Source organism: Protopterus annectens, chromosome 8.part0, assembly GCF_019279795.1.
Source record: "Protopterus annectens isolate FY-2018-M chromosome 8.part0, PAN1.0, whole genome shotgun sequence".
Taxonomy (NCBI): Eukaryota; Metazoa; Chordata; order Ceratodontiformes; family Protopteridae; genus Protopterus; species Protopterus annectens.
In genome coordinates, this window is record NC_056741.1 from 221350945 (window position 1) to 221375750 (window position 24806).

The 24806-nt window shown below is 43.4% G+C and overlaps 1 protein-coding gene across 1 annotated transcript in view; it reads left to right on the top strand.

Moving 5' to 3' along the window:
• Positions 1-23963, top strand: part of LPCAT3 (lysophosphatidylcholine acyltransferase 3) — a 709408-nt gene extending 685445 nt beyond the window's left edge. The window contains exon 13 of the mRNA XM_044079698.1: positions 22348-23963. The gene's annotated coding sequence lies outside the window, so the exon portion shown is untranslated. The remainder of the gene's footprint in view (positions 1-22347) is intronic.
• The last annotated feature ends 843 nt before the right edge of the window (positions 23964-24806 follow it).

The following is a 24806-nucleotide window of genomic DNA, read 5'->3' on the forward strand; positions in this document are numbered from 1 at the left end:
CACACACACACACACACACACACACACACACACACACACACACACACACACATTACAGTAGTCAGCAAACCCGATCTGAGGTTAGTCAATTGTGGGTAGTGAACTAGTCAGAGCTCTTTTATCCAGTACTCTGGTAATGGCACAACTCAGATCTGTCTTTTGGTAAGTACATAACTTTTTTACTAATTGTGAAATTATGACTAAATGTTTTGTTTCTTATTGTGAGGAAGACTCTGCTTTAAATAACTTAGTTCTGTTGTGTATGTCACTGCTCATTGTTTATAGTGTGTATATGACCACTGGTTCTGTTTCGAGGAAGTTTGTCTGGCTTCATTCCAAGAACCTCCCAGATGAAGTTAATGAGGTTTTAAATGCTCCTTTGGATAATGGTTTGGTGTTTCTGATCACCTCTGCAGCAGAGGGGCCAAAGTGTGATGAAATGAGTAAATTGATGCAGGGAGTCTCGACAATATTTCAGTCCTCTTTTTCCAGAGGTTCTAAGGGATTTCCTAACAACTAATATAATTTTGACAAAGAAGCAAAATGCAGGTAAACAAATGTTTAAGATGAAGAAGTGGTGGAGTTTCCAAAAAAAGATTTCTGGAACCCTAAGAAGTGGCGGTGAGGATTCCAAAAAGAATTCTGGAACTGTCCAACCCTGATAGTCTAAGTTAGAATGGTTGTTTAAAGGACCTGTACCAACCATCCACACTGGCAGCCCCCTTTCCTTTCCAGAAAGCCTGATTTTCCATTTTTTCTCTTTGGCAGCAGATTGTTTCAGACAAATGGATTCTGAAAATTATTCATCATTCATCATGCTTACAGATGGCAGTGGGAGGAAATTCCTCCTTTCTAGGGGGTAATCCCTAATCCAATAGACCATACTTTTATTTCCACCTTTCATCACTTGCTGTTCCAGGTTGTAATAGAACTGGTTCCTCCTTCCCAGATGAGGAAAGGTTTTTAGTCAAGGCTGCTTTTAGTGCGAAAGAAAGAAAATGCTTGGATACCGGTTCTGGCTTTATCTTTCTTTCGTAAACCTGTTTTTTGGTATTATCCATATTCAGAGTGATGCCACTTCACAACCTGTCTTCTTCCTCATTCAAGTTTCCTTGAAACACTAGATTTAAACAATGTTTATCACATCCCTGTTCATTCAGGCATCAGATGTTTAAGGTTTTGTGGGTCTGGATCACAATAACAGTTCTCTGCCTTACCCTTTGGGACTACTCACTGCACCAAGAGTGTTCACAAAGTGTCTAGCTCCAGATCCGATGCCTGCTCCATCTTTCTTTGGATCCGACTCTGTTCAGACACCAGCTAATTCCATCAGACTTCAAACTCGCTTGGCTCTACCTCCCTTACCCACAACTCCCTGCTCTTCATCCTAATCCTCAAATCTATTTTGCCACCATTTTGGTTAGCAGCTCGATCTTGGCTCCACTTGGTTTATCCTTTGTAATTATACATTTTACTTCTCTTACCCTGGTGATATCGTGTTTTTTTTTTTTTTTTTTTTTTTTTTTGTGCACCTTGGGTAGTCAAGTGCATTTGTTTGTGTTGACAGTTTTGTAACTGTCTTTGACGTCACTTAGGACTTCCCACCTTCTGGTGGACTGTTTTTTCTACGTCTTAGCTTTAACTAGGTATCTGTTAGGTGGTGTATTTTGTTAGTAGAGTTTAGTGTAGTATGTTTTTAGTTTGTTTTGTCTGTGTTCTGCATCTAGTATGGATAAGGGCTTGAAGTGTGTGGCCTGCAGGTACAAGTTTTCTTTGCACATCTTAAGTGTGTTTGCCTGGTAGAATTGCACGTTGACTGTGGGTGCACTTTCTATGAGGGGTTTGTTTCCAGGGCCATCGGTGAATGTAGGGCCAAGTTGGTCTTCAGGGGACTTCTCCCCTCTGGTGGTGGTTCTTCTGTCCCTTTTGCAGCTTCTCCCTTAGATTTGAATGTCAGATCCAAGACGTGCCATTTTTGAGACCCCTGGTCTTCTAAAGGGGATCAGAAGAGATCCTTATTGTCTTCTGTCCCCAGTACATCCTCCTCTGGATCACTACACCCAAATACCCCACAACTTTTATGTTTCCTGGTTGCTGTGGTACTGACATCACCTCCAACCCTTCAGAGCTGATTTCCCTCAGTGATGATAACCAACAAGTCTTTGGATCCGGTGTGGAGTCATCAGTGCCCTTTCTGTTAAACAAGGACACTTCTGTTAGGACAGCTCTTGGCTTCCACTCCGCCAGAGCTATTTCCATAGTCCTTCCCTTTCCCACCTTTGTATTGAGCCTCTCAAACTCTAATCCAGCAGATGGGGTTTTCGTTATCTGAAAGGCTGTCCAAGCCCCATCAGTGGAATTGTCCAATCGGCTGTAGAGGTTGATGGGCAACATTAAAACTTCTGATTCAGATCAGATGATTTCGTTTTTGCAGATGCAATTAGGTCTCATCACTTCATTTCCAGGTCCTGTATCAGGAGCCTCTGCTCCATCTTTTTGGCTTTCTCCCTCAACTTCTTTGGATCTGAGGTGTTTGGGCCCAGCTGTTTTCCCACCATCTGGGTCATATTTGATGGCTTGGCCATCTTCTGTTCCAGCTTGTTCCTTGGTTGCTTCAACTCAAACTCTTTTGGGGCCATTGGGACCTTGGAGCCTTGGTTTTGAGGCTGAAGTTTCTGGGTTGGGGTCAATGATCCCTGCTTTCAGGATCATCTCTTCCACTCGGAGCTTCAGCTTTGGACAGGTCAGCTCCAGTTTCAGTGTTGGGGCTAGGCATGACTCCCTTGGGATCAGGGCTGTCTGTAGTACCTTCAAGTGCTGGGACCCTCTTCCCGGAGAGGCCAGCTTTCGCCTCTGCCTTTGTTGTAGAGAGGATGTACTCTTCTCAAGAGAAGGGTCAGGTTTCTCCAGCAGGTGTCCCTTCTCATGTGTGCCTTCAACCACTCCTCAGTCTGCTCCTGGACAGCCTGTGTCGGTGGATCTCCATCCTGCCCCTTTTGTAAGATCTGACTCTCCCCCTTCCCCCTTGGCTTCACCGAAGCAGGAGGTTTCAGGGAAGAGGAAGTATAAGAGGAATCACCTTGACTCCCTAGTGGAGTATCTCACTGAGTATACTGACTTTGAGGAAGGAGATGATTCCCATATGTTTCCACAGGATGACACCTCTTTTGGCAAGTTATTGGAGTTGCTTCACCAGCACAGAGCCCAAGCCATTGAAGCTTCCTCTTCAAAGGACTCTGTATCTTTGGAGACCTTCAGCATAAGCATAGGCCCATCCTTGCCTTGGGTGGTTTCCATCTCTGGACCCTCTTATAGACCATGTGTCCAAGAGAGCATGGAAGGAAGCAACACAATTGATCCTTATCCCCAAGAAGCCAGATAAGGTCCTCGCTCCCCACAAGGACCATGTGCATTGGAGTAAGGGTCTTGCCGTCAGTGCTGTTGTAGTGGTTTCCACCAAGAAGGAGATTCCTCAGAAAAGCGCCTCAGTCCGTCCCACCCCACCCAAGCAAGGAGGCTATGGCTTTGGATTGTTTAGGGAATTGCTCCTATGCCTCAGCAACTTTTGTGATGAGAGCTCTTATTTTATCTATAACACTTGACAAGACTTCAGTGTGAGTTAATGTCTGAAATGTCAAGGCGTGTGTCCAGATGCAGCAGTCTCCAGAGAGACTGCACACGATGGAGATTCTGTTGTCTACCTTGATTCCATCCTTAGTGTTTCCTTGAGGCTTACGTCAAATGCAGTTGATTGAGCATTCAGAACATCTGGCCATGAGCCGCCATGCTTGGATGCATTTATACAATTTTTCAGATTGCTTCAAGGGTCTTTTGTCAGTGCTCCTTTTAATTGCTGTTCCTTATTTGAGCTGAAACTTAAGGATACACAAGGAGTGATCAAATTGGGAAAACGCTGTCCGCCATTGAGCTGAAAGTTTAGGATACTCTAATAAGCAGTGAGCAAGATGAAAAGATTAAGTGCCCTTTGCCACCCCTCAATGGACCTTTTCAAAGAATCTGAGTGGTGGTGAACTTCTCTTTTTCAGAAAGTCACAGAAGGGGGTTAAGCTCCTGTTTTTCAGAAAAAAGTCACAGCGGACTTCTAAGGATGCTCCTTCTGTGGGTTCCTCCCAAGGATTGGGGGGGGGGTGAATGATAGTAGATGCTGCTTGCAGTGCAGAGGTGGTTTGCAGAATCAGTGGTCCATGGGGCTTTTTACAGCGGGCCCTGTCAGCACCCCTAAAAGGTTACTGACTGACTTGACTCTGGAGACAATCAGGGTGTCACTTAGCTCTTCACTCAAAAGCTTGGGAGGCCATCACCTTGGACCCATGAGTGTTGAGTCCTATCCAAACGTTACTATATTCCCTTTTCAGAGGTTCCTAACCTTTATCAAAAGCATCTCTCAGACATTCCACTCGATCATAGACTGCATGCAACTGTAGAGAGTCACAGGTTTCTTGTATACAGTCATCCAAGAAGTCCCACTGGAACAGCAAGGAACTGGTATCTATTCCTGATTCTTTTTAGTACCAGAGAAGATTAAGGACCTCAGGTCAGTTTTGGATTTAAGTAGACTAAACCAGTTTGTGAAAAAGACCAAGTTCCTGATGGTCACAGTACAATCCATTTTTACCTCTTCTGAGAAAAGACGATTGGATGTGCTCGAAAGATGTAAGGGATACTTTCCATCATATCAAGATAGTTGCTCCAGGAGGTTTGTGCACTTCCAGCTGGGGGCCAATCATTAAAAGTTAAAAGACGTACCATTTGGTCTCACCACAGCCCACCAGGTCTTTACCAAGCGCATGACAGTGGTCGCAGCTTGGCTGTGGGGATTCCCAGGTCTTTCTGTACCTGGATGATTGGCTTCTCACTGATCCCCAAGAAGAGCATCGTTGATCATGGCCAGAGATACTTTACTCCAGCTTTGCATCTACTTAGGCATTACAGTCAATTATCGCAAGACAAGGCTTCAGTCTGTTCATGTTTTAGAAGTCATAAGTTGTCACCTGGATGTAGTCAGTCAAATCACCAGGCTTCCAAGTTCCAGAGTGTTCAGCCTTCGAAGTTCTTCATGTTTCATTGTCCCGGTTCTGACTTGTGGAATTTGCTACTTGTGGACACCCTTAGCCGTCCCGACTAGCAGAGTAAAAATCACCCTCCTAAGGCTGGCAGACACCCTTCCCTGATGTCAGTACAGTTGGGTGTAAAGGGAGTCAGCCAATGTCATTACATCAGTCTTTTCTTGCTATCGGAACCTGAAGCAGTGTTTCAGTGCATAGGTCAATCCGCACCAGAGAGAAGTCTTCTAAAGCTAATACCCCATTGGGGAACTCCTTTTCTTTTCTTGATTTAACTCCTGTAAGATTAGATGAACAGTTGTTTTTATTGTGGTAAGCAAATCCCACACAGAGACTTTCATACTTTGTGTCACCTGTTTAGATCCCAAAATCCGTAGTTGTCATTTGTGTGCCTGTTCCAATCCTAGGACTATCGGGCATAAGGCCAAAGTCTTAGCTAGGCATCTTAGTTTGCAATCTTCCTTGCATCGTTCAATGGTGTCTGCTGGTTGTCCTGAGGTTGAGCTCCTTAAGCATAACAAAGGCAAAAAAGACCTAGGCTTAGGGCCTCAGACAACCATTCACAGTCGGCCAGTCCCCCAAGTCTCATTGTAGCAGAGCATGGTGAGATGCTTTCTCAACCCCCTTCTGTGACAGAGATGGTAGTGCAGGCCTCTGTCAAGACCCTTATAGAGTCCGACATGTTGTCAGGTCCCTCAGCTTCTACACAGGCCTTGGCTTTCACTTCATCACTTGAGTCTGGAGTTGCTCAGCAATCCTCTGCTTCCAACAAGTGATTTTGTACCGGCGACGTTCCTTCGAGGTGTCAGCCTGCATCAGTTCTGCCTTACAAAGAGGCTGGCATCAGGATGGCAGATGCACCTAAGCCCAAAGCTAAAGCTGTGTGTAAGAAGAGTTCTACCTCGGGTCCTGTGCCTAGGTCTACTGTCTCCCACTCAGCAGGTTATCAGCAAAACCTGGTCAAGTTAACTGAAGACTTCATCTCTTTAGTTAGAGCTAGGCAACACCCTTTGGTGCCTTCCCCAAGGAAAAGGAAGAGGGATCCTACTCTGGCCTCCTGATTCAGATGAGGATTTTGACCAGGAGGGGTCTGTCTTTGAGGTGGGACCCTACCTTACTTCCTTTGAGGATTCATATTCTGTAGAGAATCTGCCATCAGCTTCACCTCCCAAAGACATCACTTTTGGGGGAATACTCTATGCCATGAGGGAACATTTCCAATGGGAAGCACAAGATTACCTGCAAGGGATTTCTTTGACCTCCCAGAACACAAACCTTTGGCTATGCTGACCCTGAGGTTGTCACTCCATGTCCCAAGAAAGCAAAAGTCAGCTCTTCTAAGAATCCTTTACCTACTGACAAGGAAAGCAGGCCCCTTGATAGGGTTGTTTAAAAAAAAAAAAAAAAAAGTCTACACCTCTGCTACCCTAGCCATGAGTGCCCTTATAATAAGTAAAATGAAACAAACGATTTCCTTCCAGGAGGACAAAAACTTGTCTAAAGAATTGTTGGACCTTTGCAATTTCAGCTCCCTGCTGACTAATTACTCTTTACACTGTGACTACGATGTGAATGTGGCTTCTAGCCGAGCTGCAGTTTCTGGCTCTGTCGTTAGAAGACGTGCTTGGCTTAGGGAACAGACCTTGCCAGACCATATCAAATCCAAACTTCTGGATGCACCCCTGGGAAAGGACTTTCTTTTTGTGCCAAAGGCTGAGGCTGTGCTGAAAAACGTGGAAAATAAATCAAAGTCTATGCAAACTGTTAAGGACTTCTTCCAAGTTCAACCTCCTAGGTTTAGTAGGAATTTTCCCCTAAACACTGGTCCTTTCCCCTCAATCAAAAGGCGGCCAGAGGAAGCCTTGGAGGGCAAGGCCTCAAAAGCAGCAGTAATCGCAAAGGCCTAGGTAGTGGTCCTCAGGAACCCCCAGGCAGGGGAATTCTAGGCCACAGGGCCCTGGCAGAGAGCAGCATTGACTCTTTCCCCTACCCTCTCCAGAAAAAATAGGAAGAAGGCTATCTATCCCTGTTCAAAGAAAACTGGTCCCTCATTACTTCAGCCAAGTGAGTTTTGAAGGTTATCTCAGATGGTTACAAGTTCACTTTCAAAGAGGCATTAATGATAATCCAGTTACCCAGATGTTCAAAATCAGAGTGGAAGCTGTTTCTCAAATTCACAACATATGCTTACAGGGCTCAGTGGAACCAGTCCCAGATCATATAGGGAAATGATTGTACTCCAAGCTGTTCCTGGTTTCCAGAAAGGAGGGCTGTTGGAACCTTATCCTAGACCTGTCCACCCCACACAGTCCCTGCTGGTACCAAAAGTCAGAATGTTGACTCTTCAAAAACTTCTCCCCACTATAGCCCCTCAGGTCTTAATTGTCACCTTGGACCTAAAAGAAGCTTAATTGTATAATCCCTTAGAGAAATCTTGCAGAAGTTTTCTTTGCTGCAGGGCAGGTACCAGTCACTTTCAGTTATCTACACTGCCATTTGGCTTGTCTACTGCTCCCAGGGTTTCCTGTGATTGCCTTCTGCAAAACAAGAGGGATCCAAATTTTACCCCTATCTGGACAACTGCATCATTCAAGGCACAAGTCAGTCAAAGTTCCTCAAGGATCTGGCCTTTGCTCAGACCCTCCTTACCTCTTTGGGGTTCACAAGTATTCACAAATCCAACTCAGACCCACCCACCAGGATAGTTTTCCTGGGGGCTGTTCTGGATTCTTCCCTTCAAAAGGCCTTCCTCCCTCAGGAAAAGGTCTCCTTCTTGACACAATATTTCCAAAACATTTTGCAGTGTCAATACCCCTCAGCCAGGGAATTTCTTAGAGCATTAGGCTACATGGCATCTTGTATCTTCATACTTCCTCTGGCCAGACTACACATGAGGAAGCTCCAGTGGTACCTCAAGAATCTGTGGTGCCAGCACTCACAGTCCATGGAAACAAATTCCATTGATCCCTTGTCTCAAGGAGGAATTTGCATGGTGGACACAGGCATGTGCCCAGAACCAGGGTCTTCCCTTCAGGTTCATCGCTCAGGGCCAAACTTTAGCCACAGATGCTTTGGAGAGAGCCTGGGGGCTTATTTCCAGCACTTTCAGTCACAGGCTGATAGGAAGATCAGTTCAGACACAACCACATAAATTAAAACAAGTGATTGCAGTTCAAAATGGCCTAGTGGCTTTCAAAAATCTGTGGAAACCAGGGGTCCTGCTTGTCAAAACAGACATCACATTTATGTGGTACATAAACAAGGGGGCACGTACTCTTACTGCCTTTGTTGACTAGAGAAGCAGGTCTGGGAGACAGCTCACTCTCTGGGGCTGCACCTCATGGCACAATACCTGCTAGGGACTCTGAACACTCTAGCAGATCATCTCAGCAGGAACTTGATGGGTCCCCATTAATGGCATCTGCATCAGGAAACATTTTTCAGCATTGGCCAGAAATGGGGATCCCCACAGATAGACCTCTTTACCACCAAAGAAAGTGCTCAACTGAAAAGATTGTGTTACAGGAGCAAACTTCCCACAGCCTTGGAGGACAGATGCATTCTCCTTCCTTTGGCGCCACCTGTTCCTTTGTGTTCCCTCCCCTGTCTCTTCTTCCAAGGGTCTGCCTAAAATATGGGAAAGAAGGCTCAAGGGTTATCCTTATAGCCCCAGACTGGCCGAGGCAGCACTGCATTGTTTGCTACTGAGTTTAACCAATGAAAAAACGTGGTAGTTTCCTCAGTGTGTGGACCTTCTGACTTGGGACAAGGGGAGGTTTGTGCATCCCAACCTACAGACTCTCCAACACTCAGTTTGGATAATTCCACAAAATACTACTGAGGTCACCCTAAGAAGACAAGTTCAAGACATTCTCAAAGAGGCTAGAAGACCTGGACAACCCACACCTCCATGGGACTTCAATTTTGTTGTAGAAAAACTGACACTAACACCCTCTGAACTGGCAGCTTATGCTGATTTGAAATTTCTAACCTGGAAGACTGCAATTTATTGGCCATCACCTCATCTAAAAGGGTATCTGAGCTACAAGCTGTCATGATGGTGGAACCATTTCTCATATTCCACCCAGACAGAGTATTACTCAGGACTAATTCATCCTTTATGCCCAAGGTAGTCACAGACACATCCTTGAATCAAGCCATACACTTGCCCACTTTCTTCCCCAAGCCTCGGAACAGGGGTGAAAGAATCCTTCACTCTTTGAATGTGCACAGACAACTTTGCTACTAATCTTGGCAGAACTAAATCTTATACCAGCTCCGTGTCCTTTGCCACTGGCTCTGAAGAAAAACCAGTCTCCAAACAGACTATTCCAAGTGAATCTCCCACCATATTTCCTTTTGTTACAGCCATCATGGCAAGAAGCCTCCTGAAACTGTAAAAACTCTACTAGGGTCACTTCTACCTCTGCTGTCCTCCTGAAAGGAGTGCCTACCAAAGATATTTTGGAAGCTGCTAACTGGTCATCTGTGCATAACTTTACCAAACACTACCACTTATTAGCCTTCTCCAAGTCTAGGTCAGGATTTGCAACTGCCATCTTGCAGGGCATCCTCTCTCCTCCATAATCTACCTTCTTCCGTCATCTCAGCTTTGAGAATCATCCCACAAGTCAGGACTGCAGCAGTGAAACACGAAGAACATAGTACAGTTATAGTGCAATGAAAAAGTATTTCCCCCTTCCTGATTTCTTATTTTTTTTTGCATGTTTGACGCACTTAAATGTTTCAGATCATCAAACAAATTTAAATATTAGACAAATATTGGACAAAGATAACCCAAGTAAACACAAAATGCAGTTTTTAAGTGATGATTTTATTTATTAAGGAAAAAAACTATCCAAACCTACATGGCTCTGTGTGAAAAAGTAATTGCCCCCTTGTTAAATCATGAAGTAACTGTGGTTAATTACATTTTTGGGAACGCTGAGTTCAATTTCACTAGCCACACCCAGGCCTGATTAATGCCAGACCTGTTGAATCAAGAGATCACTTAAATAGAACCTATCAGACAAAGTGAAGTAGGCCAAAAGATCCCAAAAAGGAAGACATTGTGCCGCGATCTAAAGAAATTCCGGAACAGATGAGAAACAAAGTAATTGACATCTGTCAGTCTGGAAAAGGTTACAGAGCCATTTCTAAAGCTTTGGGACTCCAGCGAACCATGGTGAGAGCCGTTATCCACAAATGGAGAAAACATGGAACATTGGTGAACCTTCCCAGGAGTGTCCGGCCTACAATAATTACCCCAAGAGCACAGCGACGACTCATCCAAGAGGTCACAAAAGAACCCAGAACAACATCTAAAGAACTGCAGGACTCACTTGCCTCAGTTAAGGTCAGTGTTCATGACTCAACCATAAGAAAGAGACTGGGCAAAAATGGCATGCATGGCAGAGTTCCAATGCGAAAACCACTACAGACCAAAAAGAACATAAAGGCTTGTCTCACTTTTGCCAAAAAAAATATTGATGATCCCCAAGACTTTTTGGAAAATATTCTGTGGACTGACTAAACAAAAGTTGAACTTTTTGGGAGGTGTGCATCCCGTTACATCTGGTGTAAAAGTTTTTTTTTTTTTGTATTTTTTTTTTTTTTTTTTTTGTATTTGGTGTAAAAGTACATCTGGTGTAAAAGTAACACAGCATTTCAGAAAAAGAACATCATGCCAACAGTCAAACATGGTGGTGGTAGTGTGATGGTCTGGGGCTGCTTTGCTGCTTCTGGACCTGGACGACTTGCTGTGATTGATGGAGCCATGAATTCTGCTCTCTACCAAAATATCCTGAAGGAAAATTTCCGGCCATCAGTTCGCAACCTCAAGCTGAAGCGCACTTGAATTCTGCAGCAGGACAATGACCCAAAACATACCAGCAAGTCCACCTCTGAATGGCTTAAAAAAACTAAATTAAGGTTTTGGAGTGCCTTGTCAAAGTCTGGACTTGAATCCAATTGAGATGCTGTAGCATGACCTTAAAAAGGCGGTTCATGCTCGGAAACCCTCCAATATGGCTGAATTAAAACAATTCTGCAAAGAAGAGTGGGCCAAAATTCCTGAACAGCGATGTGAAAGACTCCTTGCCAGTTATCACAAATGCTTGATTGCAGTTGTTGCTGCTAAGGGTGGCACAACCAGTTATTAGGTTTAGGGAGCAGTTACTTTTTCACATAGGGCCATGTAGGTTTGGAGAGTTTTTTTCCTTAATAAATAAAATCTTTGCTTAAAAACTGCATTTTGTATTTACTTGGGTTATCTTTGTCTAATATTTACATTTGTTTGATGATCTGAAACATTTAAGTGTGACAAACGTGCAAAAAAATAAGAAATCAGGAAGGGGCAAATACTTTCATTGCACTGTATGTACACTTACCATAAATGTAGATGTTCGAGTGTATTCAGTGTGGCAGTTGTCTTTCCCCTCCCTCCATTCCCCTTTTTACTTTAGTAGTCTGCTTCTATGTTCTGCACTATCCAGAGGACCTCCTGGGTGATTACCCTGCAGACCCCTTTTTTCCTGCCTTTGTCCCTTGCTTGTGCTTCATCCTGGGGGCTCCTACCTTCTAAGGAACAAGAAAAAACTGATGTAATGGCATTGTCTGGCTCCCTTTATACCCAAACATATTGACGTCAGGGTAGGGTGTCTACCAGCCTTAGGAGGAGGGAGATTTTTACTTTGGTAGTTGGGCTAACATCTACATTTACAGTAAATGTACACAACTGCACTTTCTCAGGCCTTGTCGATGCTTGCAACCCTGAAGCCTGCTGTTATGTAACTTGTAGGTAGTATGACAACATCCATAATGGTCTTTCCTGACCTATCCATTGGCTTTTCCAGTACAGCTGATGGTGTGTCAAGACCAGATTCGTTGGTTGCAGTCTGCTTTAATAACCAATGGAGATCATTTGTTCTTCCACCTTCCTCAGCCACAATCACCACAGATGCCTTCCTCCTGGGGCAGAAGGGCATTTCGAACGGAGGACGGTTCAGAGGTCCTGGACATTTTTGAAGGCTCACATAAACATTAGTGCTCTGGAGTTGAGAGGAGTCGTCCTTGCATTGCAGGCTGTCAGGACACCCTTCCTAAAGGTATGATTGCTATACAGACAGACAATATGTCTGTTGTGTGGTATCTCAGCAGACTGGGAGAACACATTTGTATCCTCTTTCGAGAGGTCATGAGAGTTTGATATTGGGCAGTTTCTTTTCGTAGGTTTCTGGTGGCAACAAACATCCTGGGGAAATCCAACATTCTGGCCAACAGCCTCAGCAGGTACATTCTGCTGCCTCACAAGTGGCCCCTAAGTCCAAGGGTTGCAGCTTGGTTTTCTAGGCACTGAGACGCTCTGTGTCGTTAAATATTTGCCTCTCCATCCAACACCAAATGCAGCAACTGTTACACCATAGTTCCCCCTCCTGGACAGTCACCCAGGGAGACGCTGATGTTTGCGTGGCCCTGGGGGCTTCTTTATGCTTATCCCCTAGTCCATTTGATGGTAAAGTTTCTTCAGAAGGCAGCCCTCTGCAGATCTGCCATGATATACCATTGCCCCCTTTGGCCTCCTCAGGTGTGGTTTCCCATCCTTTGGCCTCTTCTGAAGTACACCCTTTTGGGTACTGGATCCCATTTTAGAACTCATTTCTCATCTAATGGGTCTGGATCCCGCACCTTAAGTGCCTCAAGTTCCCTTGATGACCAGAAATCCCAACCTTTTAAAGGCTGCTGTTCACATATTGTCTTCATGTCAAAAACTGTCTGCTAGAAGTGTATACCAGTAAATGGAGAAAGTTTGTCCTGTAGGCAGAATCTCAGGGACTCGCTCCTTTCTCTGCCCCTTTGGAATCCATTTTGGATTTTCACTGAGTTGTTTCAGTCAGGTTCCAGTTTTCCAACTATTAATGGTGCAATTGGCAGCCATCTCTAACTTTCATGTTGGCAGGGAAAATGTGTCTCTGGCTTCCCTCAAGATTTCCAAGGCATTCCTTAAGGTTAACCTTTTGCTTTTACCCAAAGTTCGGGATCCTGTTCCTCCCTAGGATTTAGTTTTGGAGGTTCTTGCAGGTCCTCCCTTTAAACCTTCAGTTACTTCTGACTTGAAGCTCATCGTAGAAAATGTTTTTGGTGGTGGTTACTTCCGCAAGGAGGGGTTTTGTAGTTGCAAGCTCTTGATCTGATATTGTTAATCCTCATTCATTCCTTACACATGGTATCTGTTCTGAGCTCGGAACCGAGCCGGCCATTTTCCAAGCTTGCGTCAGCTTCAACTCTCGAGCTAAACTCTTACACACAATCCCCATCTTCCCGTTACCTCAGATTTCGTTTGCCGCATTGCCATCCGGTCGTGTAAATCTACTTCTCTTGAGCTAAGTACAGTCAATTGTTTAATTGCTTTACAGATTACTTTTCTGTCAGAAAAGTTCATATTTTATTGCCTCTTACCCTGTCGCATCTGGCGTTCATATTTTCTTCAGGTTTTTCTGCTTTTCTTTACTACTTTTACCGCGAGGTACTCTCTCTTTACCATCGTTGGTAATCTTTTTCCCTTTTCTCTCATACCTTCGGGTACTCTCTTGTACCATTGTTGGTACTTTTCTATTAATTAATTTGCTGTCATGGCAGATAAAAAAGGTAGTCCGGGGTTTAAGAGGTGTTCTGATTGTGGACACAAACTGCTTACTTCTGATGCACATTCTTTGTGTGTTTATTGTTTGGGACCTTCCCATTTGTTCTATTGACCCACCCTGTAATATTTGTGGGAACTTTTCTAATAGAACATTGTTGGAAAGGAAAAACAAGCTGATACTGAAGGGACTTATCTCCCTTTTCAGAGGCTATTTCTGGGTCGGAGGTCTCAACCCCTCCTAGAGCCCATAAGAAAATGGATGTTCCTACTAAGGCTAAATCTTTGCCTTCATCCCCGGCTGGGGACTCCCACCAACCAAAACCTAAAAAGGCTAAAGTTTCATCTCTGGAGCTCTCTGTCAGCCCCAGTGCTTTCGGTGCCTAGACCTTCGGCACCGAGGCCTTCAGCTCTGCTAGTGATTTCAGCTCCGTCTTCTCCTGCAGCCTTCTATATATTGGCACCGAGGGGCTCCTTGGTGCAGACTATTATCACTGTATTGGCACCGACTATTCAGTCGGTGCAGACCTTGACCGCGTCGGCTCCGAGATCTTCCTCAGAACCAGCGCCTATATTGTTGACTCCAGTTTTGTCAGTTCCAGCTTCAGCACTGACAACCACTTAGGCACCGATCCCTGTGTCTGTGCAGACAATGACCTTGGCACCGATGACTTCTTCAGTGCAGACAACAGTAGTACAGTCTCTCTCGGCACTGTTGTCCTTGGTGCGGTCAGATGAGATGGGCACAGAGTCTGCCTCTTCTGTGGACAGGCCTGTTTCTCCCTCAGTCTCTGTGAGGTTCACTAGAAGCCTTTCCGAACATGATGTGTTGCGTCTTGTGGACCAGGTACTCTTGGCCAGAGGTATCCCACCCCTCAGGAACTATCCTTCCTTGGGAGGTGATTACCCATCTCCAAAGACCCCTTCTTATTCTCCTCCTTCATTGCCTGTGAAGTCCATGGATATAGCACAGTCTTCCCCTTCTGCGGTTCCCTTTGTGGATCTCACTAAGGAACCACAGTTGCCTTTGTGGCAGGAAAGTTTTGCTACGACCCAGAATGTCAGCTGTGACACGCATAGCTTGCTGCTCCACAGCCATCCAGGGACTCTGGGTCGGCAGGTTGAGCCACTTAGGGGAGGGGTGACCCCTATCCTAGACATACACTCCTCTTCGGGTGGACCAGCCTTCCAACTGATGGAGAAGGCTTTCGCTGCTGCTGGCGATACCGGACTGTCTATACCTCCACCCTCCTCTGGTACACTGGTTTCACAAGTCGCATCTAGCAGACACCAGGTGCAAGGGCCGCAGGACATATTCCCTCAGGAATCCCCTTTTCCGTTGTCTTCTCCAGCTTCTCCCGCTGAGGAGGTCCACCGAAAGTGTTTGTGTAAGAGGAAGCACATGGGCTCCACAGAGGAGTCCCTCAGCGAAGACACAGATTTCGATGAGGGGGAGAATCCCCTCGGTCACCCTCTGAGGTATCCTTTGGTGATATCCTCGAAATCCTGAAACAGAGAGGTGACTGGCAGGCCTCTAATCCGACCTCTGAGGAATCTGTGTTCCTTCAGGCCTTTTGCGCCTGGCCTCCTACCTCCTGGGTTACTCCACCTGCCGATGAACTTGTCCGGCTCATCGTGCAGCACGCTTGGAAGGCTCCTGATACCATCTAAGCTATTCCCTGGAAGCCAGATAAGGTCTTGTCCCCTCCTGCTTCAGATCCCCATTAGTCCAAAGTTCTTCCTGTGGATGCTTTGGTGGTGGCGACCGCAACAAAAAAGGATCTGTCAGAAGAAGAAAGTCAGACTGTCCATCCACCTAACAGAGAGTCCTGGGCCCTGGACAGGATAGGGAAGCGCACCTTTGCTAAAGCGACCTTTGCTATCAGGTCCCTGAATTATATGGAACATTTTACCAGGCTTCAAAGGGATCTGGTTTCTGAGCTATCTGAAACCTTGGCTGGTGCCGTGTCTGATGACGTCCGTGACAGTGGCCTCTCAGCTGGCCACCATTGAGTCTATATCTAACTCCTCTATGTGACTGATATGCCACGCATCAGAAGGAGCAGCGGGTTCAGCTGCGGTCTCGAGACGACACGCCTGGATGCACTTGTGCAACTTCGCGGAAGCCTTTAAGTTTTCTTTTCTTAATGCCCCCATTGAGGCCTCCTTGTTGTTTGGGCCCAAAGTTAAAAGCACACTGGCCAGATGTGAACAGGACGGTAAGATCCTTTCTAACGTAGGTGTCCATTATTCTTCCCCTTAATGTGCTTTCTCGAAACCAAAAGAGTGGGAAGATATGGTTCTAGAAATCTCAGGGTCCTTTTTGTGACACACAGGCCGAGTTCTCCCCCAGAGGCAGAGGTGGAAACTCACATGGACGATGCTCCTTTCTGGGCAGAGGGGGTCCACGTAACCAGGGTTCCAGGGATTCTTTCCCTGGTCAATCCTACCAACACTCCTGAAGAGCGGCCCAACTCCTTTCCTCTGGAGGTGGCTGGGAGACGTTTCTCCTTGTACCCTTCTGCCTGGCTAACCATCACCACCGATTCCTGGGTACAGAGGATTATAACCAGAGGGTATCATATCCCCTTCGATCTTTGTCCCGTCCTTTCAAAAAATCTTCCCAATGTTCCACCCAGTCAAAGGGAAGAAGCAGCACTAGAGATAGAAAAGCTGCTAAGAAAGAGAGTTATCCAGATAGTCCCTCCAGACCAGATAGAATCTGGATTCTGCTAAAGACTATTTTTGGTGCCAAAGAAAACCGGGGACTGGAAACCAATTTTGGATCTGAGTGTATTAAACAAGTTTGTGAGAGTACAAAAATTCCGGATGGTCACAATACAGTCTATCCTCTCACTTTTGGAAAAAGACGATTGGATGTGCTCTATAGATCTTCAAGATGCGTACTACCACATAAAGGTGGACAGGCCATCAAGAAGATTTCTGCGCTTCCGTGCGGGAGCCAGTCACTACCAGTTCAGAGTACTGCCCTTCAGACTCTCTGCAGCCCTCAGAGTGTTCACAAAGTGCATGGCAGTTGTCACAGCTCACTTGCGACTTCAAGGATTCCAGGTGTTTCCATATCTAGACGACTGGCTAATTTTTGCCCCCACCAGACATCTACTGGAAAAAGCCTTGGCATACTCTCTCCTCACTGCTCAAAGGCTAGGCGCAACCATAAACTGGCAGAAGTCCAATCTCACCCCATCTCAGTCGACAGAATTGATAGGCATTATCTTGGACACAAAAAAACTGCAGAGCTGCTATTCCAGAGCACAAAATTCTAAGGATAAAGCAACAACTAATTCCAATCCTTTCAAAGGAAAAATCCACGGCTCACTCGGTTCTACAGCTATTGGGTTCCATGGCAGCCTCCATCACCATTGTTCCCCTAGCCAGGTTTCACATGAGGCTTCTACAATGGCTACTGCTCACCCAATGATATCCTTTTCAGCATCCTCTTTCAGCCATGATTCGAGTAACCCACAGGTGCAAACAGGATTTAAATTGGTGGATGACACTCAATCTCTCACAATAGTCTTGCCCCTTCTTCCCCCAGCAACCCAAGGCCACAGTGACCACGGACACCTCCCTGATGGGGTGGGGGGGCTATGTCAGGGGCAGACAGTCCAAGGCACTTGGTCCGAACTGGAGGCCCATCTGCATATAAATGTTCTAGAGCTGAGGGTGGTGCTTCTGGCGTTGCAAGCATTCCATCCCCTGCTGCCATCTGGGACAATTGCGATTCAATCAAACAACATGGCGGTGGTCTTGTACATCAGCAAGCAAGGTGGAACCAAATCTTACCCCCTTTGTCGAGAGGCCATGAGGATATGGCAATGGGCGAAGGCTACCAAGCTTTTTCTTCTAGCAACACACATTCCCGGGAGTTCCAACGTGATAGCAGACAGACTCAGCAGGTGCATTCTTCAACCTCATGAGTGGTCCCTGAATCCCTTGATAGTGGCCGAGATCTTCCACCACTGGCGCAGTCCTTGCTGCGACCTCTTTGCATCCCTGACCAACTACAAATGCAGCAACTACTTCACCCTGATTCCCCCTCTGGGGCAGTCACCCAGGGACGCTCTAGTCCACGATTTGGCCCTCGGGTCTTCTTTATGCATTTCCACCCTTTTCCCTCATTCCCCAGTTTCTGAAGAAAGCCTGTCGGTTGAAGAGCAAGGTGATCCTTATAGCACCATATTGGCCTCGACAGATTTGGTTCCCCTTCCTTTGGCTTCACCTACTAGATCGACCATGGATACTCCATCTAACCCCGGAGTTGATCTCTCACCCACAGAACCTGATTCATCCCAACCTGAATATCCTGAAGCTCACGGCTTGGCTACTCCATTTCCCTTGATTTGATAAGCAGAATGATCTTTCTTTACCACTACGGGATATTCTCATTGCTTCTCATAAGTCTTCCACTAGAATTACTTATCTGAGCAAGTGGAAAAGATTTACCCGTTGACTGAAAGATAAACAAGTAGACCCCTTTTCAGCACTAGTGTCCATAATACTAGACTATCTGGCCAACCTGTTTCAGTCGGGTCTATATGTCTCGACCATTAGAGTTCATTTGGCTGCAATTTCTAATTTTCATGAGGGTGTCCAAAATTCCTCTCTTATGTCCCATAAATTGTGCAAGATCTTTATAAAAGGTGTAAATCATCTGAAGCCACCTTTTAGAGAACCTATTCAACCATGGGATTTATCATTAGTTCTGCAAGCTCTGACAATGTCACCTTTCGAACCAGACTCTTCTTGTGACCTCAAGTATTTGTCATGGAAAACCTTGTTTTTGGTCGCTATTACTTCTGCCAGACGTATTTCTAAACTTCGAGCTTTATGTATCAAGAGTCTATACTTGATTTTTCATAGAGATAGTGTCTCTGAGAACTAATCCGTCATTTCTGCCTAAAGTGATCTCTGAAATGTCCATTAATAAAGCCATTGAATTGCCAGTTTTCTTTCCCAATCATTCAAACAGAGGAGAGTATTGCCTACATACCCTAGATATACACAGGCAAATCCATTTTTACTTAAACAGGACTAAACCCTTTTGTAAATCTAACCAGTAATTTTTGGCCTTTTCTGGACCTAGATTTAGGATCTGCTGTTGCTAAGGTCACATTAGCTAGATGGTTGAAGGACTGTGTGACCTTTATTTATACACAACGTAATATCTCGTTGCCTACTACCATGAAAGCTCGTTCAACAAGGTCGGTGGCAACTTCTGCTGCCTTCCATGCCAGAGCTTCTTTACATGACATCTGTGCAGCTGCAGCTTGGGCTACGCCTCATACCTTCATCAATCATTACAAATTGGATTTGGCCTCCAGGAGAAGAGCATCTTTCGGTTCTATGGTGCTCAGGAATGTCCTTCCATGAGAGCCTCCCAGGAATAGAGGTAGCTGGGGACTCTGTCCCATGCGTAAGGAATGAACTAGGATTAACAATATCAGATAAAGAAGTTATGTCTTACCGTAACGTTCCATCTGTATTGTTGATCCTCGTTCAGTCATTACGACCCCCCCCCCATCATTTCTAGTGGATCTCACCATCCGGTTCTCTTAGGTTATTTGACCAGAGGTGGCCTCTACCTTCTTTGACTTGCAAACTCAATCTGAGGTAACAGGGAGAAAGGGGGGTTGTGGGTAAGAGTTTGGCTTGAGAGTTTGAAGCTGATGCGAGCTTGGAAAATGGCTGGCTCGGTTCCGAGCTCAGAACCGATACCCATGCGTAATGACTGAAAGAGGATCAACAATACAGATGGAACGTTATGGTAAGTCATAACTGCTTTATTTTTCACCTCCTTATTTGGTGTTCCATAAAAATAGGCAACTGAGTGTTTATTTGGACTGTACTTGTTTCTCTGTTTCTTCTTGTCATTATCAATTCTCTGTTTTGCCTGTGGTCTTTCTACAGCTCCAAGTTTTTTTTTTTTCAAAATGTCTGGCCTTAGCATTCTGCGGACTTCAGGGAATTCAGATATTCCATTATTTGTACAACATTCTGATTCGAGCTCCCTCTCAGCAGCTTTTGCTTCAGCATCTATACTTCACACTTTCCCATAAGCTCTAGCAGCAGTGAAGAAATTTGAACATTAGGACTTGCACAACTGTACTCTAATAAAATCAGGCTAATAGGTTTATAACGATGCATAGTTTTAATAGAATGTCATTCTTTACTAAAGGTGTATATAAACATTGAGATATTTGTATGTTTCTCTTCTGGAATTTTTATCTTTAGATAGAACACCATTATTGCCCATTGCTTTTTAATAGTCCAAGTTTCCCAGAATTTTAATATATAAATGCTCACTTTTCTACTTACCAGAGAGATGTCATTTAAGAAGGCATTTTAGTAGTCCACTGAGATGTCTGCCATGTGTTATTCTACTGAGCTCTTTTGATTAGTAAGCAAGCTGTGCAAATGCCTCTTTCGTTGTTATTGTAGAGACTTTTCATGCTTTCAGTATGAGGAAGTAGCACGTTCCTTTTGCAGATGAGGTTGCTAAAACCACGTAGTCTTTCCCATAGTTCATTTGTAGTATGTTACTTGGGGTCCAGTCTTGAGTCACCTGATGTTTGCTGTGCTGAATTCAGCTTTGCTACTTATGCTGACATCGTGAATTTGGTTTTAATCTCTTCCCAATGTAATTTGTTAAAAATTACTGCTCCCACTTTTTACTCGTAAGGTAGTTGTAAAGACTTTACTCTCAGATGCATTTCTGTCCAATATTTCTTGACCATTTTGACCCATGGCATTCAAGTTTCAAACCAGTCACACCACTGAGAGTTATAATCTATGTTCTCTGACTTGGATGAACATTGCTTAAGGCCTCCTTTAGAAGGCCCATGAAGTTTCGTGTTTTAAAGTCTTTCTAATCCTCTTCAGGGGTAAATTTTTTACTTTTAATTTTTAAATTAATTCTTATATGTTTATAGACTACTTTTTTCAAGATTTGTAGTTTTTGTAGTTTATTTATATGCACTGCTTAAGCTGATACTATTTTTAAGTAAATCAAAGAAAAGGCTTTAGGGTAAATGGAAAAATTTAATGTATATCTACAGGCATGTCCACTTCAAATGCAAGCAACTGCCACCCCTAGATCATGCTAGTTAGCTCTGCGGTGCCTTATATTCTCTTTTCTTGCTTTGTAAAATCTGTTTAAATTTTGAGTCTCAGAAAAGTATATGTAGACAGTGGTTGGAAATAAGGATTTAAGACGAACTAGTAACAAAACAAAAAATACCTGATTGCTTAAAACAATCCATAGGGAATGGTTCTTGCTAATGACATAAACTGATAGCTAACCTTTATGTTTATTTCACCCTCTAATGCTCTGAAGATAACACATGTACTGCAGAATGCATGTGTTTATGCTAAAATAGTTCAGCTGCTTGACAGACAGACCTGCAATGTACAAGTTCAGCTTTAATGGGAGAAACTGTTTATATTTTGCTATCATGTTTTTTTTTTTTGTGTAAATTATTGAACTAGAATAGAATATTTAAATCCGTTAACTAATGTAGTGAATTAAATGTTTGAAGGATCTCTTCATGCTATTGCCATAAGTTAAACATCTTTACTTACCACTTCCTTTTTAAAAAATATTAAAGTGTAAATAATTCAGTTATTGAAGAACATTTCAGAAGAATTATTTTGATATTGGATATTCTAAAGGCAAAAAAGTGTGTGCGCGCGCGTGTGTGTGCGCGCGGGTGTCTTTATAAGTATAGTATAGTTGCATTTTACTGTTTATACTAGAACACACAAATAAACTGGTTTCTGTAATATGGATTATAGAAAGTAGCCACTCCCTTTTTTAAAATAAATCCGTCGTAATTTGAAATAGTTCTGTTACTGAAGAAAGTTTCAGCCGAACTGTTGGACAGACTGTGGACAAAAGTGCATGTGTGTGCTTACCTGTGTGGAGGTGTGCACACACGTGTACTACGTTTTGCAATTTACTCCTGGTATAGAACATTCCAGGCTAATTTTCCTTAAATGTATACTGGTACCTTTAACAGGGATTATAGAAAGTATTTTAAGTCAAACTTAGTTCATTGTAGCCACTCTTTCTCAGATGCCTGTATTTGACAAAATATTATTTTATCTTATTCTGATGGTGTTTTATTGAGGAAATAGTAGGAATAATTTGGTACATCGGAAGGTATTGATAGCTTTACCATACAGAATAATGTGCTTTTGAGTGTGCTTTGTTTTAGCACCCAGGTTTTTCTCATTAATATGAGCTGAGCAAAGTATGTTTTGTAGAACTGAGCCTTGACTGACTTATTTTCCCATATTCTGTAGTAGCCGACACAAAGCTGTGGAGTTGTCTTCAGTATCTTGATACAAGGTTAATAGATTTTATATTAAATATGTGTTTTACTAGCATTTATAGAACATGGTAGGACCAGTAGAAATGTCTTGTGCAGGTCTGTTGAAGTTTCTGTGTTCTGTAACAAAAGTGCACCCCAGCTATGTGGATAACTGAAGATATTCACCTTAAAATTTGCAAAGCTAGTGTATATTGGTATCTGTCTCCTTGATTCATAATAGCAAAGATTTTTTATTTATTCTAAAAAAATTCTCTATCTCTCTTATTCACAGGTGATTGAGAACTTTTGGACAGCAAGCATCCTTAACTTTTGGATTCACAGCTGTTCAGATGGAAGGACAGCTGTTGTAATAAGTGGAAGTTTTTTTAAGAGAAGAGAGAACATGATGAGGACAAATTTTGTTTAATTGGGTTTAAAAAAATTATCCCATTTTGTTTTTATGTTTTGATTTTTTTTTTTTTTTTGCCATCACTTTGTATATTTTATTTACTCCATCTATGTTCTTAACCCTAGAATTAACCTTTTGATTTTGCTGATTTTTCTGCATTCTTCAGGATTTTTAATTTTGGTCCCCAAAATATGATCCACACAAAACACTGCCATTTCTAGAATGTGTGACTCAGACAAGAAACAAACGTCTGAATTTATCAAGTTTCCTTCAAGATAAATTCAGTGGATGACATCAAGCTTCCAGGCTGCCAAACTACTGAAGCATTTCCCTAGTGGAAGCTGAAGATACTGTAAAGGAGAATATATTTGCAAGGAAAAAGAAGGAAGTCTGGGGCTGCATTTGACTTTCTTCCTTCTGCATACTTGAAATAGATATATTTTTCAAATAAAACTGCTAGCACAGAAAAAGAAGGGGAAAACGGTTAAGTGGAGTGATAAATGTAAGTCTGAAATAGTACACCACTTTTATCTGAAAATGTGAAATACAACAGGTGGCCAAAGAAGAAACTCACATTTTACCCATATGTGGATGTACAAGTTTAGATTTCCTCTGTTCAGCAGTATGGTGTTCTACCTTTTCCATATAACTGAAGACATTAGTAGAATTTAAATTGTTGATGACTGTTCACTTTGTTTACATTACACATCTTTATAGCGACTACAAGCCTTTTAAAATTAAGAAATTTGTTCAGATTTTTTCATTTCTGGCAGGTCAGAATTTTGTGCATATCCTGATATCGCATTTCTGGAACCTATTTGATATTTGCTTTATACAAGAGAAGAATATTTGGTTTTACATGATGCATGTAATGCCATTTGTATTCCAGAAGAGCTCAGAATGTCTGCAACAAATGAGAGGTTTGCATCACACACCATAATACAAAGAACATTGAAAAAGACCGCAGTTGTTGAGCAGTAGTGTTTGGACCAGAGCTGTGCAGCTTCCCTTGTTCAGCACTGAATTGTAGGTTCTGCATTCCTTCGCTCTGAGTTAATATCAGAGTCACACTGTCTGCATCCATTCATGAGACTAAGTTTTCAGACCTTTAACTTATGCCTTGATGGAGTGTAGAAAGATGTACATACATCTTTCGCATTGTTCAGAAACCTGCTTTTATTGAGTTAGCTCGCAGACAAAACTTAGCATGTTGAGCTCTAAATACTTTTCCTTTCAGGGTATAATTGTAAGTGGAATAGTCACAATATTTAATACTAAAGTTATCTGCACAGGATGGAATGCAGGCTGAGATGAATTAATGTGGTTATTTTTCTTATAAAAAATGTGTTTTAAAAGTTGTAGAAATGATAGTGATTGTAAAGAGGATAGTTAATGCCAAATTTAAATTTGTGCTGATATTGATATTTATAACAAATAAGCATTCACTGTGTTTTTATAAAGTATACAACATAGGTTTTTAAACTAGAAATGAAAATGGATATTGAAAGACTAATTCATTTTTGTTACTAGCATATAGTCATTTAAAGCACTTTGAAATGTTTTATTTGCAGTACTGTAATCTAAGCAGATGTTCATAGTGTTTCACTGTTGCAGTCATTACAATTGGGTTATCCTGCTGGCAGGTTACCTGCAGTCGGCCTGAATTCCAAAGTCTAGGTCCGGCGTCGGTTGCTGTCACCTCCTCCCTGACGTCAGTGCGTCAGGGGTATAAAAGATGCAGCCGACGCCATTTTCTTCTGTCTTTCTTGCCGCGCGGTGCCCAAAGCAAAAGCAGTTCGCAAGTGCCGGTCGGCCGACTCCTGAGTTTTTTGTGTTTGAATTTCAAATCCAAAGTCTTCATTAAAAGCTAAGTACCCCGTTAGAGAAACATTTTTCTTGCTCCAGACCGATGTCAGAAAAAGTTAATAATTGTATTTCTTGTGGGAAGCAAATACCTCATAAGGACTTCCATTCTTACTGTATTCCTTGCCTAAGCCCTGACCACAATGTTGCTAATTGTCGGTTTTGTGCTAGATTTAACCAATGCACTATTAAGCATTGGTACGATTTTGCATTTCACTATTTTGGCAGAAGATTTAATTACATGATGTCTGATAGCCATCCGACTACTGCAATTCAAAAGAAACGCAAAGAAAAGGACAGGCATCCGAGGTCCAAAACTGATGAGGCTTCTTTTAAGCCAGTCGCCGGTTCGCGGGTTCTCAGTGAGGCGCTTTCCCAGCCCCTGACGCCTGCTACTTTAGAGCCGCAGGCCGCTTCCAACTCCCACGTGGAGATGACTAGGCCGCTGGAAGCTCAAGGTATTGGAGCCTCGGAAACTA